Source organism: Syngnathus leptorhynchus, unplaced genomic scaffold (genome assembly GCF_054491065.1).
Source record: "Syngnathus leptorhynchus isolate UIUO unplaced genomic scaffold, UIUO_Slep HiC_scaffold_35, whole genome shotgun sequence".
Lineage (NCBI taxonomy): Eukaryota > Metazoa > Chordata > Actinopteri > Syngnathiformes > Syngnathidae > Syngnathus > Syngnathus leptorhynchus.
Genome location: NW_028232002.1, coordinates 100,001 through 116,012, shown reverse-complemented (window position 1 = coordinate 116,012; position 16,012 = coordinate 100,001). Strand labels below are relative to the sequence as shown.

At 57.7% G+C, this 16,012-nt stretch overlaps 1 non-coding gene across 1 annotated transcript in view; it reads left to right on the top strand.

Moving 5' to 3' along the window:
- The first annotated feature begins 15,873 nt into the window (after positions 1 to 15,873).
- The window catches only part of LOC147038802 (18S ribosomal RNA), a 1,907-nt gene continuing 1,768 nt past the window's right edge, over positions 15,874 to 16,012 (top strand). The window contains exon 1 of the ribosomal RNA XR_015063657.1: positions 15,874 to 16,012. This exon is cut by the window's right edge and continues 1,768 nt beyond it. This is a non-coding gene — a ribosomal RNA (18S ribosomal RNA).

The window sequence follows — 16,012 nt, the reverse complement described above, 5'->3', positions numbered from 1 at the left end:
CTTCCATACTTCCATAGCTCCATAGCTCCATAGCTCCATACTTCCATAGCTCCATAGCTCCATAGCTCCATAGCCCCAGAGCTCCATAGCTCCATAGCTCCATAGCTCCATAGCTCCATAGCTCCAGAGCTCCATACTTCCATAGCTCCAGAGCTCCAGCCTGGCTGGTGGCTCCATAGCTCCATACTTGCAGCCACGGAGCTGGCGAAAATTGCACTAAGTGCGAAAGCCCATTCATTTACAAGGGCGTGTCCACAAGGCGGCGACATTTCCCCGTTACCGGTGGCTGCGCGGCGGGAGAGTGGCAGAGCTCATCCGAGCGGCTGGAACTCTGCGCCGGCGTGGTCGAGCGGCTGGCCTCGGTAGTTGAGGTACCAGGGGTGGGGCAGGGAGCTCCAGGCGGGTCTTGTGAGAGAGTGAAGCCGAGCGGCTGGAACTCTCGGCCGGCCTGGTCGAGCGGCTGGCCTCGGTAGTTGAGGTACCAGGGGCGGGCTGGGGAGCTCCAGGCGGGGCTTGTGAGAGAGTGAAGCCGAGCGGCTGGAACTCTGGGCCGGCGTGGTTGAGCCACGGAGGGTGCTGGCTGGTGGCTCCATAGCTCCATAGCTCCAGAGCTCCATACTTCCATAGCTCCATAGCTCCATACTTCCATAGCTTCAGACTTCCATAGCTCCATAGCTCCATAGCTCCATAGCTCCATAGCTCCAGAGCTCCATAACTCCATACTTCCATAGATCCATAGCTCCATAGCTCCATACTTCCATAGCTCCATAGCTCCATACTTCCATAGCTCCATAGCTCCAGAGCTCCATAGCTCCAGAGCTCCATAGCTCCAGAGCTCCATAGCTCCATAGCTCCATACTTCCATAGCTCCAGAGCTCCATGGCTCCATACTTCCATAGCTCCAGCCTGGCTGGCTGGTGGCTCCATAGCTCCATACATCCATAGCTCCATAGCTCCCTACTTCCATAGCTCCATAGCTCCAGAGCTCCAGAGCTCCATAGCTCCATAGCTCCATAGCTCCATACTTCCATACTTCCATACTTCCATACTTCCATACTTCCATAGCTCCATAGCTCCGTACTTCCATAGCTCCATAGCTCCATAGCTCCATACTTCCATACTTCCATAGCTCCATAGCTCCATAGCTCCATACTTCCATAGCTCCATAGCTCCATAGCTCCATAGCCCCAGAGCTCCATAGCTCCATAGCTCCATAGCTCCATAGCTCCAGAGCTCCATACTTCCATAGCTCCAGAGCTCCAGCCTGGCTGGTGGCTCCATAGCTCCATACTTGCAGCCACGGAGCTGGCGAAAATTGCACTAAGTGCGAAAGCCCATTCATTTACAAGGGCGTGTCCACAAGGCGGCGACATTTCCCCGTTACCGGTGGCTGCGCGGCGGGAGAGTGGCAGAGCTCATCCGAGCGGCTGGAACTCTGCGCCGGCGTGGTCGAGCGGCTGGCCTCGGTAGTTGAGGTACCAGGGGTGGGGCAGGGAGCTCCAGGCGGGTCTTGTGAGAGAGTGAAGCCGAGCGGCTGGAACTCTCGGCCGGCCTGGTCGAGCGGCTGGCCTCGGTAGTTGAGGTACCAGGGGCGGGCTGGGGAGCTCCAGGCGGGGCTTGTGAGAGAGTGAAGCCGAGCGGCTGGAACTCTGGGCCGGCGTGGTTGAGCCACGGAGGGTGCTGGCTGGTGGCTCCATAGCTCCATAGCTCCAGAGCTCCATACTTCCATAGCTCCATAGCTCCATACTTCCATAGCTCCAGACTTCCATAGCTCCATAGCTCCATAGCTCCATAGCTCCATAGCTCCAGAGCTCCATAACTCCATACTTCCATAGATCCATAGCTCCATAGCTCCATACTTCCATAGCTCCATAGCTCCATACTTCCATAGCTCCATAGCTCCAGAGCTCCATAGCTCCAGAGCTCCATAGCTCCAGAGCTCCATAGCTCCATAGCTCCATACTTCCATAGCTCCAGAGCTCCATGGCTCCATACTTCCATAGCTCCAGCCTGGCTGGCTGGTGGCTCCATAGCTCCATACATCCATAGCTCCATAGCTCCCTACTTCCATAGCTCCATAGCTCCAGAGCTCCAGAGCTCCATAGCTCCATAGCTCCATAGCTCCATACTTCCATACTTCCATACTTCCATACTTCCATAGCTCCATAGCTCCGTACTTCCATAGCTCCATAGCTCCATAGCTCCATACTTCCATACTTCCATAGCTCCATAGCTCCATAGCTCCATACTTCCATAGCTCCATAGCTCCATAGCTCCATAGCCCCAGAGCTCCATAGCTCCATAGCTCCATAGCTCCATAGCTCCATAGCTCCATAGCTCCAGAGCTCCATACTTCCATAGCTCCAGAGCTCCAGCCTGGCTGGTGGCTCCATAGCTCCATACTTGCAGCCACGGAGCTGGCGAAAATTGCACTAAGTGCGAAAGCCCATTCATTTACAAGGGCGTGTCCACAAGGCGGCGACATTTCCCCGTTACCGGTGGCTGCTTAGCGGGAGAGTGGCAGAGCTTATCCGAGCGGCTGGAACTCTGCGCCGGCGTGGTCGAGCGGCTGGCCTCGGTAGTTGAGGTACCAGGGGCGGGCTGGGGAGCTCCAGGCGGGGCTTGTGAGAGAGTGAAGCCGAGCGGCTGGAACTCTGGGCCGGCCTGGTCGAGCGGCTGGCCTCGGTAGTTGAGGTACCAGGGGCGGGCTGGGGAGCTCCAGGCGGGGCTTGTGAGAGAGTGTAGCCGAGCGGCTGGAACTCTGGGCCGGCGTGGTTGAGCAGCATGCCCGCGGAGGTGGCTCTTCCATAGGCACGGAGGGTGCTGGAGCTCCACACTTCCCTAGGCACGGAGGGTGCTGGAGCTCCACACTTCCATAGCTCCAGGCACGGAGGGTGCTGGAGCTCCACACTTCCATAGGCACGGAGGGTGCTGGAGCTCCATACTTCCATAGCTCCAGGCACGGAGGGTGCTGGAGCTCCACACTTCCATAGGCAGGGAGGGTGCTGGAGCTCCACACTTCCATAGGCAGGGAGGGTGCTGGAGCTCCACACTTCCATAGGCAGGGAGGGTGCTGGAGCTCCACACTTCCATAGGCAGGGAGGGTGCTGGAGCTCCACACTTCCATAGGCAGGGAGGGTGCTGGAGCTCCACACTTCCATAGGCAGGGAGGGTGCTGGAGCTCCACACTTCCATAGGCAGGGAGGGTGCTGGAGCTCCACACTTCCATAGGCAGGGAGGGTGCTGGAGCTCCACACTTCCATAGGCAGGGAGGGTGCTGGAGCTCCACACTTCCATAGGCAGGGAGGGTGCTGGAGCTCCACACTTCCATAGGCAGGGAGGGTGCTGGAGCTCCACACTTCCATAGGCAGGGAGGGTGCTGGAGCTCCACACTTCCATAGGCAGGGAGGGTGCTGGAGCTCCACACTTCCATAGGCAGGGAGGGTGCTGGAGCTCCACACTTCCATAGGCAGGGAGGGTGCTGGAGCTCCACACTTCCATAGGCAGGGAGGGTGCTGGAGCTCCACACTTCCATAGGCAGGGAGGGTGCTGGAGCTCCACACTTCCATAGGCAGGGAGGGTGCTGGAGCTCCACACTTCCATAGGCAGGGAGGGTGCTGGAGCTCCACACTTCCATAGGCAGGGAGGGTGCTGGAGCTCCACACTTCCATAGGCAGGGAGGGTGCTGGAGCTCCACACTTCCATAGGCAGGGAGGGTGCTGGAGCTCCACACTTCCATAGGCAGGGAGGGTACTGGAGCTCCACACTTCCATAGGCAGGGAGGGTGCTGGAGCTCCACACTTCCATAGGCAGGGAGGGTGCTGGAGCTCCACACTTCCATAGGCAGGGAGGGTGCTGGAGCTCCACACTTCCATAGGCAGGGAGGGTGCTGGAGCTCCACACTTCCATAGGCAGGGAGGGTGCTGGAGCTCCACACTTCCATAGGCTGGGAGGGTGCTGGAGCTCCACACTTCCATAGGCAGGGAGGGTGCTGGAGCTCCACACTTCCATAGGCAGGGAGGGTGCTGGAGCTCCACACTTCCATAGGCAGGGAGGGTGCTGGAGCTCCACACTTCCATAGGCAGGGAGGGTGCTGGAGCTCCACACTTCCATAGGCAGGGAGGGTGCTGGAGCTCCACACTTCCATAGGCAGGGAGGGTGCTGGAGCTCCACACTTCCATAGGCAGGGAGGGTGCTGGAGCTCCACACTTCCATAGGCAGGGAGGGTGCTGGAGCTCCACACTTCCATAGGCAGGGAGGGTGCTGGAGCTCCACACTTCCATAGGCAGGGAGGGTGCTGGAGCTCCACACTTCCATAGGCAGGGAGGGTGCTGGAGCTCCACACTTCCATAGGCAGGGAGGGTGCTGGAGCTCCACACTTCCATAGGCAGGGAGGGTGCTGGAGCTCCACACTTCCATAGGCAGGGAGGGTGCTGGAGCTCCACACTTCCATAGGCAGGGAGGGTGCTGGAGCTCCACACTTCCATAGGCTGGGAGGGTGCTGGAGCTCCACACTTCCATAGGCAGGGAGGGTGCTGGAGCTCCACACTTCCATAGGCAGGGAGGGTGCTGGAGCTCCACACTTCCATAGGCAGGGAGGGTGCTGGAGCTCCACACTTCCATAGGCAGGGAGGGTGCTGGAGCTCCACACTTCCATAGGCAGGGAGGGTGCTGGAGCTCCACACTTCCATAGGCAGGGAGGGTGCTGGAGCTCCACACTTCCATAGGCAGGGAGGGTGCTGGAGCTCCACACTTCCATAGGCAGGGAGGGTGCTGGAGCTCCACACTTCCATAGGCAGGGAGGGTGCTGGAGCTCCACACTTCCATAGGCAGGGAGGGTGCTGGAGCTCCACACTTCCATAGGCAGGGAGGGTGCTGGAGCTCCACACTTCCATAGGCAGGGAGGGTGCTGGAGCTCCACACTTCCATAGGCACGGAGGGTGCTGGAGCTCCACACTTCCATAGCTCCAGGCACGGAGGGTGCTGGCACATCCACACTTCCAGCCACGGAGCATGCTGGCACTTCCACCTTGCTTGCTAAGTCGGCGTGATCTTGCCCAAAAAGTCCCTCCTCACCTCCAGCTGGAAGTGGAAAAAAATCCTCCACCTGCTTGGCCGAGGTTCTGGAAGCCAGCAGCTCGCAGAATGTTGCCAAAGTTTCACTGGAAGGAAAAGAAAAGAGAAGACCGAGTGCGCATTTCACCTACCGCCGAATGTCCACAAGAGGGAAGTGTCACTCCGTCGCAGAATCTGCGCCGACGCACTCGGCACCCTTCGAATTTATGGTGCCGGTGCGGGTGTTCTGGGTGCAAAAAGGCCGCCCAAGTGGTAGAAAAAAATCAGACTTCGTCTCTTAGGTCGAAATTAATGCCAAGTTTTGAATTGCGCTGGCAGGGGTGGACCAGGGCCCGTTAGAAGTGCTTAACCGAGGTCCTGGAAGCCTAACCCGGCGTGATCTTGTGCAAATAGCCGCTGCTGAGCTCCAGCTGGAAGTGTAAAAAGAACCGGGCTGGTTCAAAAAAAGAACCGGGCGACCCGGTAAAATTGCTTAGCCGAGGTCCTGGAAGCCTAACCCGGCGTGATCTTGTGCAAAAAGCCGCTCCCGAGCTCCAGCTGGAAGTGTAAAAAGAACCAGGCTGGATAAAAAAAGAACCGGGCTGGATAAAAAAAAGAACCGGGCGGCCCGTTAAAATTGCTTAGCCGAGGTCCTGGAAGCCTAACACGGCGTGATCTTGTGCAAAAAGCCGCTCCCGAGCTCCAGCTGGAAGTGTAAAAAGAACCGGGCTGGATAAAAAAAGAACCGGGCTGGATAAAAAAAAGAACCGGGCGACCCGTTAAAATTGCTTAGCCGAGGTCCTGGAAGCCTAACACGGCGTGATCTTGTGCAAAAAGCCGCTCCAGAGCTCCAGCTGGAAGTGTAAAAAGAACCAGGCTGGATAAAAAAAAGAACCGGGCTGGATCAAAAAAGAACCGGGCGACCCGTTAAAATTGCTTAGCCGAGGTCCTGGAAGCCTAACACGGCGTGATCTTGTGCAAAAAGCCGCTCCCGAGCTCCAGCTGGAAGTGTAAAAAGAACCAGGCTGGATAAAAAAAAGAACCGGGCTGGATCAAAAAAGAACCGGGCGACCCGTTAAAATTGCTTAGCCGAGGTCCTGGAAGCCTAACCCGGCGTGATCTTGTGCAAAAAGCCGCTCCCGAGCTCCAGCTGGAAGTGTAAAAAGAACCAGGCTGGATAAAAAAAAGAACCGGGCTGGATCAAAAAAGAACCGGGCGGCCCGTTAAAATTGCTTAGCCGAGGTCCTGGAAGCCTAACCCGGCGTGATCTTGTGCAAAAAGCCGCTCCCGAGCTCCAGCTGGAAGTGTAAAAAGAACCAGGCTGGATAAAAAAAAGAACCGGGCTGGATCAAAAAAGAACCGGGCGGCCCGTTAAAATTGCTTAGCCGACGTCCTGGAAGCCTAACACGGCGTGATCTTGTGCAAAAAGCCGCTCCCGAGCTCCAGCTGGAAGTGTAAAAAGAACCAGGCTGGATAAAAAAAGAACCGGGCTGGATAAAAAAAAAAGAACCGGGCGACCCGTTAAAATTGCTTAGCCGAGGTCCTGGAAGCCTAACACGGCGTGATCTTGTGCAAAAAGCCGCTCCCGAGCTCCAGCTGGAAGTGTAAAAAGAACCGGGCTGGATAAAAAAAGAACCGGGCTGGATCAAAAAAGAACCGGGCGACCCGTTAAAATTGCTTAGCCGAGGTCCTGGAAGCCTAACACGGCGTGATCTTGTGCAAAAAGCCGCTCCCGAGCTCCAGCTGGAAGTGTAAAAAGAACCGGGCTGGATAAAAAAAAGAACCGGGCTGGTTCAAAAAAGAACCGGGCGACCCGTTAAAATTGCTTAGCCGAGGTCCTGGAAGCCTAACACGGGGTGATCTTGTGCAAAAAGCCGCTCCCGAGCTCCAGCTGGAAGTGTAAAAAGAACCGGGCTGGATAAAAAAAGAACCGGGCTGGATCAAAAAAGAACCGGGCGACCCGTTAAAATTGCTTAGCCGAGGTCCTGGAAGCCTAACACGGCGTGTTCTTGTGCAAAAAGCCGCTCCCGAGCTCCAGCTGGAAGTGTAAAAAGAACCGGGCTGGATAAAAAAAGAACCGGGCTGGATCAAAAAAAGAACCGGGCGACCCGTTAAAATTGCTTAGCCGACGTCCTGGAAGCCTAACACGGCGTGATCTTGTGCAAAAAGCCGCTCCCGAGCTCCAGCTGGAAGTGTAAAAAGAACCGGGCTGGATAAAAAAAAGAACCGGGCTGGATCAAAAAAGAACCGGGCGACCCGTTAAAATTGCTTAGCCGAGGTCCTGGAAGCCTAACACGGCGTGTTCTTGTGCAAATAGCCGCTCCCGAGCTCCAGCTGGAAGTGTAAAAAGAACCGGGCTGGATAAAAAAAGAACCGGGCTGGATCAAAAAAAGAACCGGGCGACCCGTTAAAATTGCTTAGCCGACGTCCTGGAAGCCTAACACGGCGTGATCTTGTGCAAAAAGCCGCTCCCGAGCTCCAGCTGGAAGTGTAAAAAGAACCAGGCTGGATAAAAAAAAAGAACCGGGCTGGATAAAAAAAAAAGAACCGGGCGACCCGTTAAAATTGCTTAGCCGAGGTCCTGGAAGCCTAACACGGCGTGATCTTGTGCAAAAAGCCGCTCCCGAGCTCCAGCTGGAAGTGTAAAAAGAACCGGGCTGGATAAAAAAAAGAACCGGGCTGGATAAAAAAAAGAACCGGACGACCCGTTAAAATTGCTTAGCCGAGGTCCTGGAAGCCTAACACGGCGTGATCTTGTGCAAAAAGCCGCTCCCGAGCTCCAGCTGGAAGTGTAAAAAGAACCGGGCTGGATAAAAAAAGAACCGGGCTGGATAAAAAAAAGAACCGGGCGACCCGTTAAAATTGCTTAGCCGCGGTCCTGGAAGCCTAACACGGCGTGATCTTGTGCAAAAAGCCGCTCCCGAGCTCCAGCTGGAAGTGTAAAAAGAACCGGGCTGGATAAAAAAAAGAACCGGGCTGGATCAAAAAAGAACCGGGCGACCCGTTAAAATTGCTTAGCCGAGGTCCTGGAAGCCTAACCCGGCGTGATCTTGCCCGAAATTCGGCCTCTATACTTCCATTTTAGGTACCAGGCGCTCATAGTGTGTTGGTCCCACTAGTCAGTGTACTGGTCCCACTCGCTAGTGTACTGGTCCCCCTAGTCAGTGTACTCATCCAGTTACCCCCCGTTTTCCAAAACACAATCGGCACGTATAAGGGGGGGACTCCTGAGAGAGATGAGGTATATGCCAGCGCAACACCAATCCGCTCCGCGCTGGTTCCCATGTCGGCTACGGATGAATAAAACCAGCCTGTCCCCCCTGGAGCTCACGAGACACGGAACTTTTTCTAAGTGCCAACGGCTCTTCCGAGCAAACGTGTCCGCTCCGGCTGGTTCCCCCGTCGGCCTCGAATGACGAAAAATGCCGGTCTCCGCCCGGAGCTCATGGCAAACGAAAAATTTTCTAAGTGCCAACGGCACTTGCGAGCGAATGTGTCCGCTCGGCGCTGGTTCCCGGGTCGAACCCGGAAGACGAAAAACGCCGGTCTCCGCCCGGAGCTCATGGCAAACGAAAAATTTTCTAAGTGCCAACGGCACTTGCGAGCGAATGTGTCCGCTCGGCGCTGGTTCCCGGGTCGAACCCGGAAGACGAAAAACGCCGGTCTCCGCCCGGAGCTCATGGCAAACGAAAAATTTTCTAAGTGCCAACGGCACTTGCGAGCGAATGTGTCCGCTCGGCGCTGGTTCCCGGGTCGAACCCGGAAGACGAAAAACGCCGGTCTCCACCCGGAGCTCATGACAAACGAAAAATTTTCTAAGTGCCAACGGCACTTGCGAGCGAATGTGTCCGCTCGGCGCTGGTTCCCGGGTCGAACCCGGAAGACGAAAAACGCCGGTCTCCGCCCGGAGCTCATGACAAACGAAAAATTTTCTAAGTGCCAACGGCACTTGCGAGCGAATGTGTCCGCTCGGCGCTGGTTCCCGGGTCGAACCCGGAAGACGAAAAACGCCGGTCTCCGCCCGGAGCTCATGACAAACGAAAAATCTTCTAAGTGCCAACGGCACTTGCGAGCGAATGTGTCCGCTCGGCGCTGGTTCCCGGGTCGAACCCGGAAGACGAAAAACGCCGGTCTCCGCCCGGAGCTCATGACAAACGAAAAATTTTCTAAGTGCCAACGGCACTTGCGAGCGAATGTGTCCGCTCGGTGCTGGTTCCCGGGTCGGACCCGGAAGACGAAAAACGCCGGTCCTCGCCTGGAGGTCCCAGCAAAATCGGCGAAAAAACGACTAAGTGTCAACTTTCGAAAAAAACGGCTAAGTGTCGACTTTCGAAAAAACGGCTAAGTGTCAACTTTCGAAAAAACGGCTAAGTGTCAACTTTCGAAAAATCGACTAAGTGTCGCCTCTCTGAAAAAACGGCTAAGTGTCGCCTCTCTGAAAAAACGACTAAGTGTCGCCTCTCTGAAAAAACGACTAAGTGTCGCCTCTCTGAAAAAACGGCAAAGTGCCCACGGCTCTGCGGGCTCGTGCATCCGACCCGCGCCGGTTCCCCAGCCGGCCTGAAATAAGGCAAAACCAGCCTCTCCCCCTGGAGCTCAGAGCCAATTGTGGCGAAAAAACGACTAAGTGTCAACTTTCGAAAAAACGGCTAAGTGTCAACTTTCGAAAAAACGGCTAAGTGTCGACTTTCGAAAAAACGACTAAGTGTCGCCTCTCTGAAAAAACGACTAAGTGCCCACGGCTCTGCGGGGCTTGTGAGTCCGCCCCGCGCCGGTTCGGCAGTCGGCCTCAAAAAGCGAAAAATCAGCCTCTCTCCCTGGAGCTCACCAAAAATTTGTCGAAATTTTTCTAAGTTCTCCTCGAGGTACCAGGGGGTGAGGTACCCGGGCTAAGATGCAGTACCTTTTTTGGTCTTCAGGTGCGCCAGAGTACAATGAAATGGTCCCAGTAGTCAGTGTACTCATCGACTTTCCCCCCGTTTTCCAAAGCACCTCCTTTACGAGTATGGAGGAGATGGTGCTGGTCTCCCCACGGCGTCGGACACGCCGTCCTCGACAGCACAAGGTCGGATAGAAGACCTGGAAAGCGCCGTGGCACGCGCTGGAGGTGGGCACTGTGGCGAAAAAACGACTAAGTGTCAACTTTCGAAAAAACGACTAAGTGTCAACTTTCGAAAAAACGGCTAAGTGTCAACTTTCGAAAAAACGACTAAGTGTCACCTCTCTGAAAAAATGGCAAAGTGTCGCCTCTCTGAAAATTTTCTAAGTGCCCACGGCTCTGCGGGCTCGTGCATCCGAGCCGCGCCGGTTCTGCAACCGGCCTAGAATGACGAAAAATAACGGTCTCCTCCTGGAGCTCACAGCCAATTGTGGCAAAAAAGTGGCAAAGTGCCCACGGCTCTGCGGGCTCGTGCATCCGAGCCGCGCCGGTTCTGCAGCCGGCCTAGAATGACGAAAAATAACGGTCTCCTCCTGGAGCTCACAGCCAACTTGGCAAAAAGTTTCTAAGTGCCCACGGCCCTGCTGAGCTTTGGCGTCCGCCCAGCGCCGGTTCCGCAGTCGGCCTCGAATGACGAAAAATAACGGTCTCCTCCTGGAGCTCACAGCCAACTTGGCAAAAAGTTTCTAAGTGCCCACGGCCCTGCTGAGCTTTGGCGTCCGCCCAGCGCCGGTTCCGCAGTCGGCCTCGAATGACGAAAAATAACGGTCTCCTCCTGGAGCTCACAGCCAACTTGGCAAAAAGTTTCTAAGTGCCCACGGCCCTGCCGAGCTTTGGCGTCCGCCCAGCGCCGGTTCCGCAGTCGGCCTCGAATGACGAAAAATAACGGTCTCCTCCTGGAGCTCACAGCCAACTTGGCAAAAAGTTTCTAAGTGCCCACGGCCCTGCCGAGCTTTGGCGTCCGCTCAGCGCCGGTTCCGCAGTCGGCCTCGAATGACGAAAAATAACGGTCTCCTCCTGGAGCTCACAGCCAACTTGGCAAAAAGTTTCTAAGTGCCCACGGCCCTGCCGAGCTTTGGCGTCCGCCCAGCGCCGGTTCCGCAGTCGGCCTCGAATGACGAAAAATAACGGTCTCCTCCTGGAGCTCACAGCCAACTTGGCAAAAAGTTTCTAAGTGCCCACGGCCCTGCCGAGCTTTGGCGTCCGCTCAGCGCCGGTTCCGCAGTCGGCCTCGAATGACGAAAAATAACGGTCTCCTCCTGGAGCTCACAGCCAACTTGGCAAAAAGTTTCTAAGTGTCACATCTCTGAAAAAACGACTAAGTGTCAACTTTCGAAAAAACGGCTAAGTGTCAACTTTCGAAAAAACGGCAAAGTGTCACATCTCTGAAAAAACGGCTAAGTGTCGACTTTCGAAAAAACGGCTAAGTGTCAACTTTCGAAAAAACGGCAAAGTGTCACATCTCTGAAAAAACGGCTAAGTGTCGACTTTCGAAAAAACGGCTAAGTGTCAACTTTCGAAAAAAACGGCTAAGTGTCGCCTCTCTGAAAAAACGGCAAAGTGTCAACTTTCGAAAAAACGACAGAATGTCGCCTCTCTGAAAAAACGACTAAGTGTCGACTCTGAGAAAATGGCAAAGTGCCCACGGCTCTGCGGGCTCGTGCATCCGACCCGCGCCGGTTCCCCAGCCGGCCTGAAATAAGGCAAAACCAGCCTCTCCGCCTGGAGCTCAGAGCCAACTTGGCGAATATTTTCTAAGTGCCCACGGCTCTGCGTGGCTACGGCGTCTGCCCAGCGCCGGTTCCTGGGTCGAACCCCGAGGACGAGGAATGCCGGTCTCCGCCTGGAGGTCCCAGCTTAATCGGCGAAAATTTTCTAAGTGCCCACGGCTCTACCGGGCTCGTGCATCCGACCCGCGCCGGTTCCCCAGCCGGCCTGAAATAAGGCAAAACCAGGCTCTCCCCCTGGAGCTCAGAGCCAATTGTGGCGAAAAAACGACTAAGTGTCAACTTTCGAAAAAACGACTAAGTGTCAACTTTCCAAAAAAACGGCTAAGTGTCGACTTTCGAAAAAACGGCTAAGTGTCAACTTTCGAAAAAACGACTAAGTGTCGCCTCTGAAAAAACGACTAAGTGTCGCCTCTCTGAAAAAACGACTAAGTGCCCACGGCTCTGCGGGGCTTGTGAGTCCGCCCCGCGCCGGTTCGGCGGTCGGCCTCAAAAAGCGAAAAATCAGCCTCTCTCCCTGGAGCTCACCAAAAATTTGTCGAAATTTTTCTAAGTTCTCCTCGAGGTACCAGGGGGTGAGGTACCCGGGCTAAGGTGCAGTACCTTTTTTGGTCTTCAGGTGCGCCAGAGTACAATGAAATGGTCCCAGTAGTCAGTGTACTCATCGACTTTCCCCCCGTTTTCCAAAGCACCTCGTTTACGAGTATGGAGGAGATGGTGCTGGTCTCCCCACGGCGTCGGACACGCCGTCCTCGACAGCACAAGGTCGGATAGAAGACCTGAAAAGCGCCGTGGCACGCGCTGGAGGTGTCACTGTGGCGAAAAAGTGACTAAGTGTCAACTTTCGAAAAAACGGCTAAGTGTCAACTTTCGAAAAAACGGCTAAGTGTCAACTTTCGAAAAAACGACAAAGTGTCACCTCTCTGAAAAAACGGCAAAGTGTCAACTTTCGAAAAAACGACTAAGTGTCAACTTTCGAAAAAACGACTAAGTGTCACCTCTCTGAAAAAATGGCAAAGTGTCAACTGCGAATGTGGTGGTGCATGGAAGGAAGTGGAGGACCGCCGCCTCCTTAAACACAGGCCGAAGAGGAGCGTCAGGGCCGGCTCCTTAAACACGGACCGAGTGTCGCCCTTAACACAGACCAAGCGGAGGACGGCCGCCTCCCTAAATACAGGCCGAACCGGAGCGCGAGGGCCGCTCCTTAAACACGGACCGAGTGTCGCCCTTAACACAGACCAAGGGGAGGACGGCCGCCTCCTTAAACACAGGCCGGAGAGGAGCGTCAGGGCCAGGCTCCTTAAACACGGACCGAGTGTCGCCCTTAACACAGACCAAGCGGAGGACGGCCGCCTCCCTAAATACAGGCCGAACCGGAGCGCGAGGGCCAGGCTCCTTAAACACGGACCGAGTGTCGCCCTTAACACAGACCAAGGGGAGGACGGCCGCCTCCTTAAACACAGGCCGGAGAGGAGCGTCAGGGCCAGGCTCCTTAAACACGGACCGAGTGTCGCCCTTAACACAGACCAAGCGGAGGACGGCCGCCTCCCTAAATACAGGCCGAACCGGAGCGCGAGGGCCAGGCTCCTTAAACACGGACCGAGTGTCGCCCTTAACACAGACCAAGGGGAGGACGGCCGCCTCCTTAAACACAGGCCGAACCGGAGCGCGAGTGTTGCTCCTTAAACACGGACCGAGTGGAGGACGGCCGCCTCCTTAAACACAGGCCGAACAAAATGACACAAAGTGTCAACTGCGAATGTTGTCCATCCAAGGAAGGAGCGTGATGCCCGGCCGGCTCCTTAAACACAGGCCGAGAGTCGCCCCGGACGGTCCGCCTCGCGGCGCCCGTCCGCTCGGATAAAATGACACAAAGTGTCAACTGCGAATGTTGTCCATCCAAGGAAGGAGCGTGATGCCCGGCCGGCTCCTTAAACACAGGCCGAGAGTCGCCCCGGACGGTCCGCCTCGCGGCGCCCGCCCGCTCGGATAAAATGACACAAAGTGTCAACTACGAATGTTGTCCATCCAAGGAAGGAGCGTGATGCCCGGCCGGCTCCTTAAACACAGGCCGAGAGTCGCCCCGGACGGTCCGCCTCGCGGCGCCCGTCTGCTCGGATAAAATGACACAAAGTGTCAACTGCGAATGTTGTCCATCCAAGGAAGGAGCGTGATGCCCGGCCGGCTCCTTAAACACAGGCCGAGAGTCGCCCCGGACGGTCCGCCTCGCGGCGCCCGCCCGCTCGGATAAAATGACACAAAGTGTCAACTGCGAATGTTGTCCATCCAAGGAAGGAGCGTGATGCCCGGCCGGCTCCTTAAACACAGGCCGAGATTCGACCCCGGACGGGCCGTCTTCTCCCGGCGCCCGCCCGCGTACGCCCCCCATCCCCGGTCGCCCGTCTGCTCCCGGCGGGCCTCCGAGTACCCCCTCACCCAACTGACCGACTGGCACTCATGACCCGCCTTGGTAGGGCCCCCATCGGCCTCGGCTCGTCCGACGTCGGGTGGACGGTTCCTACCCACTGCGGGTCGCACTCTAGCGCCCCGGCCGCCGCGTGAGCGTGCGCTCCCCGCGCCGCCCCGCAGGCCCCGGCGCGACCGTACTGCGGCGAGACCGAGACGACCCGGTTTGGCATCCATCCCACCTAGCCACGATCCACGGAGGCCGAGCGAGCGGCTGAGTGTCGGGCGCCGCGCGTGCGAGCGTCCGCCGGCCGCGCCGGTCCTTCCGCGAATGTCGTTTCTCAAACCCTCCGGCTTGATAGCGGCGGCACCACGGGAAGCCGTCCACACACACCGTCCGACCTCTATCCGAAAAGCCTTCCCGACCAACCGCGGTCGCGGGGGCGTCTGTCGCTCCGCATCGGGGGGGCGTATGGCTTCCGCGCTACGCGCTGCGGGCTCGGGGGGGGCGCAACGGCTGAGTCTGACTCGGCCGGGGCGCAGCTTCCCTCCCGGCAGTCAGCAATAGTGCCGATCGCGCCTGCCACCAGCCCCCTCCCCGACGGGTTCGTCGGCGCCGGCTGGCCGCCGTCCGCCTTCGTTCCCCGAGGGTTCCCAACCAGCGCCGATCCAACTCCGCATCCTGGCCGCACGCAGTGCGTGCCTCGCGCGGGTAAGTCGCCGGCGCAGCGCCGCAGCTCCCGACCCCCGCGTACGGGAATAGTTGAGGGCCTCAGCGGGCCGAACCGACCGAGTCCGACTCGGGCCGGGGCGCAGATTCCCGCTTGGGTGACCGAACGTTCTCTGCTCGGGCCGGAGGGCCGACGCCCGTCCCCCCCCGTCGTCCCCCACGGACCGCCTCCGAGGCCACTTCGCACGGCTCATCCTCGGCTCCCTACCAATGCTTAATCGATGGGGCCGCCCGGCCGGATTCGCGCCCCCCTGTCCACCGCGAGTCTCCCCAGACTAACCCGAGTTACCGCCCAGCTCGCCTAACCTTGCACTCGCTCTGCCAAACGGTCGTGTAGTCGGCGGGGCCGTCCTACGGGTCGCCCTCCGTCCCCAAACGCGCGGCGGGATAGCGGCAAGGCGGCGGCGGCGGCCAGCGGCGTCGGGGCGCTCGCACCGGAGAAGAGGCGTCTTACGAGGCCGGGCGCAGCTCCCTCTCGTTTACTTGCTGAGTAGCGGCGCTCGAAGGTTCCGCGGCGAGCGCGGCTCATCCCATTGAATGTCCCTGCACCAGGCTCCATCGAAGGGCCGCCCGGCCGGATTCGCACCCCCCTGTCCACCGCGAAGTCCCCTCGACTAACCCGAGTTACCGCCCAGTTCGCCTAACCTTGCATCGCCCCGCCAAACGAGCGAGTTGTCGGCCGTCCTGCGGGTCGCCACCGGCCCCAAACGTGCGGAGGGATAGCGGCAAGGCGGCGGCGGCGGCCAGCGGCGTCGGGGTCGACCTAGCACCGGAGAAGAGGTGTCTTACGAGGCCGGGCGCAGCTCCTCTCGTTTAGGGGTCCGCGAGGGTCGCATTCGAGGTTCCGCGTCCTCGGCTTCGGCTGCGCCGGGTCCAGCCCGATCCATCTCACCCCGCGGCAGCGTCAGACCACCTAGAGCCCCCGCGAACCGCGGCCGGCGTCCGGAAAACAGTCGCGCGAGCCCCCGCTCCGGCGGGCCGGCGAGCGAGAGGCGCTACCCAGCCACCCTCTCTCCTACCTGGTTGATCCTGCCAGTAGCATATGCTTGTCTCAAAGATTAAGCCATGCAAGTCTAAGTGCACACGGCCCGTACAGCGAAACTGCGAATGGCTCATTAAATCAGTTAGGGTTCCTTTGATCGCTCCTCAGTTACT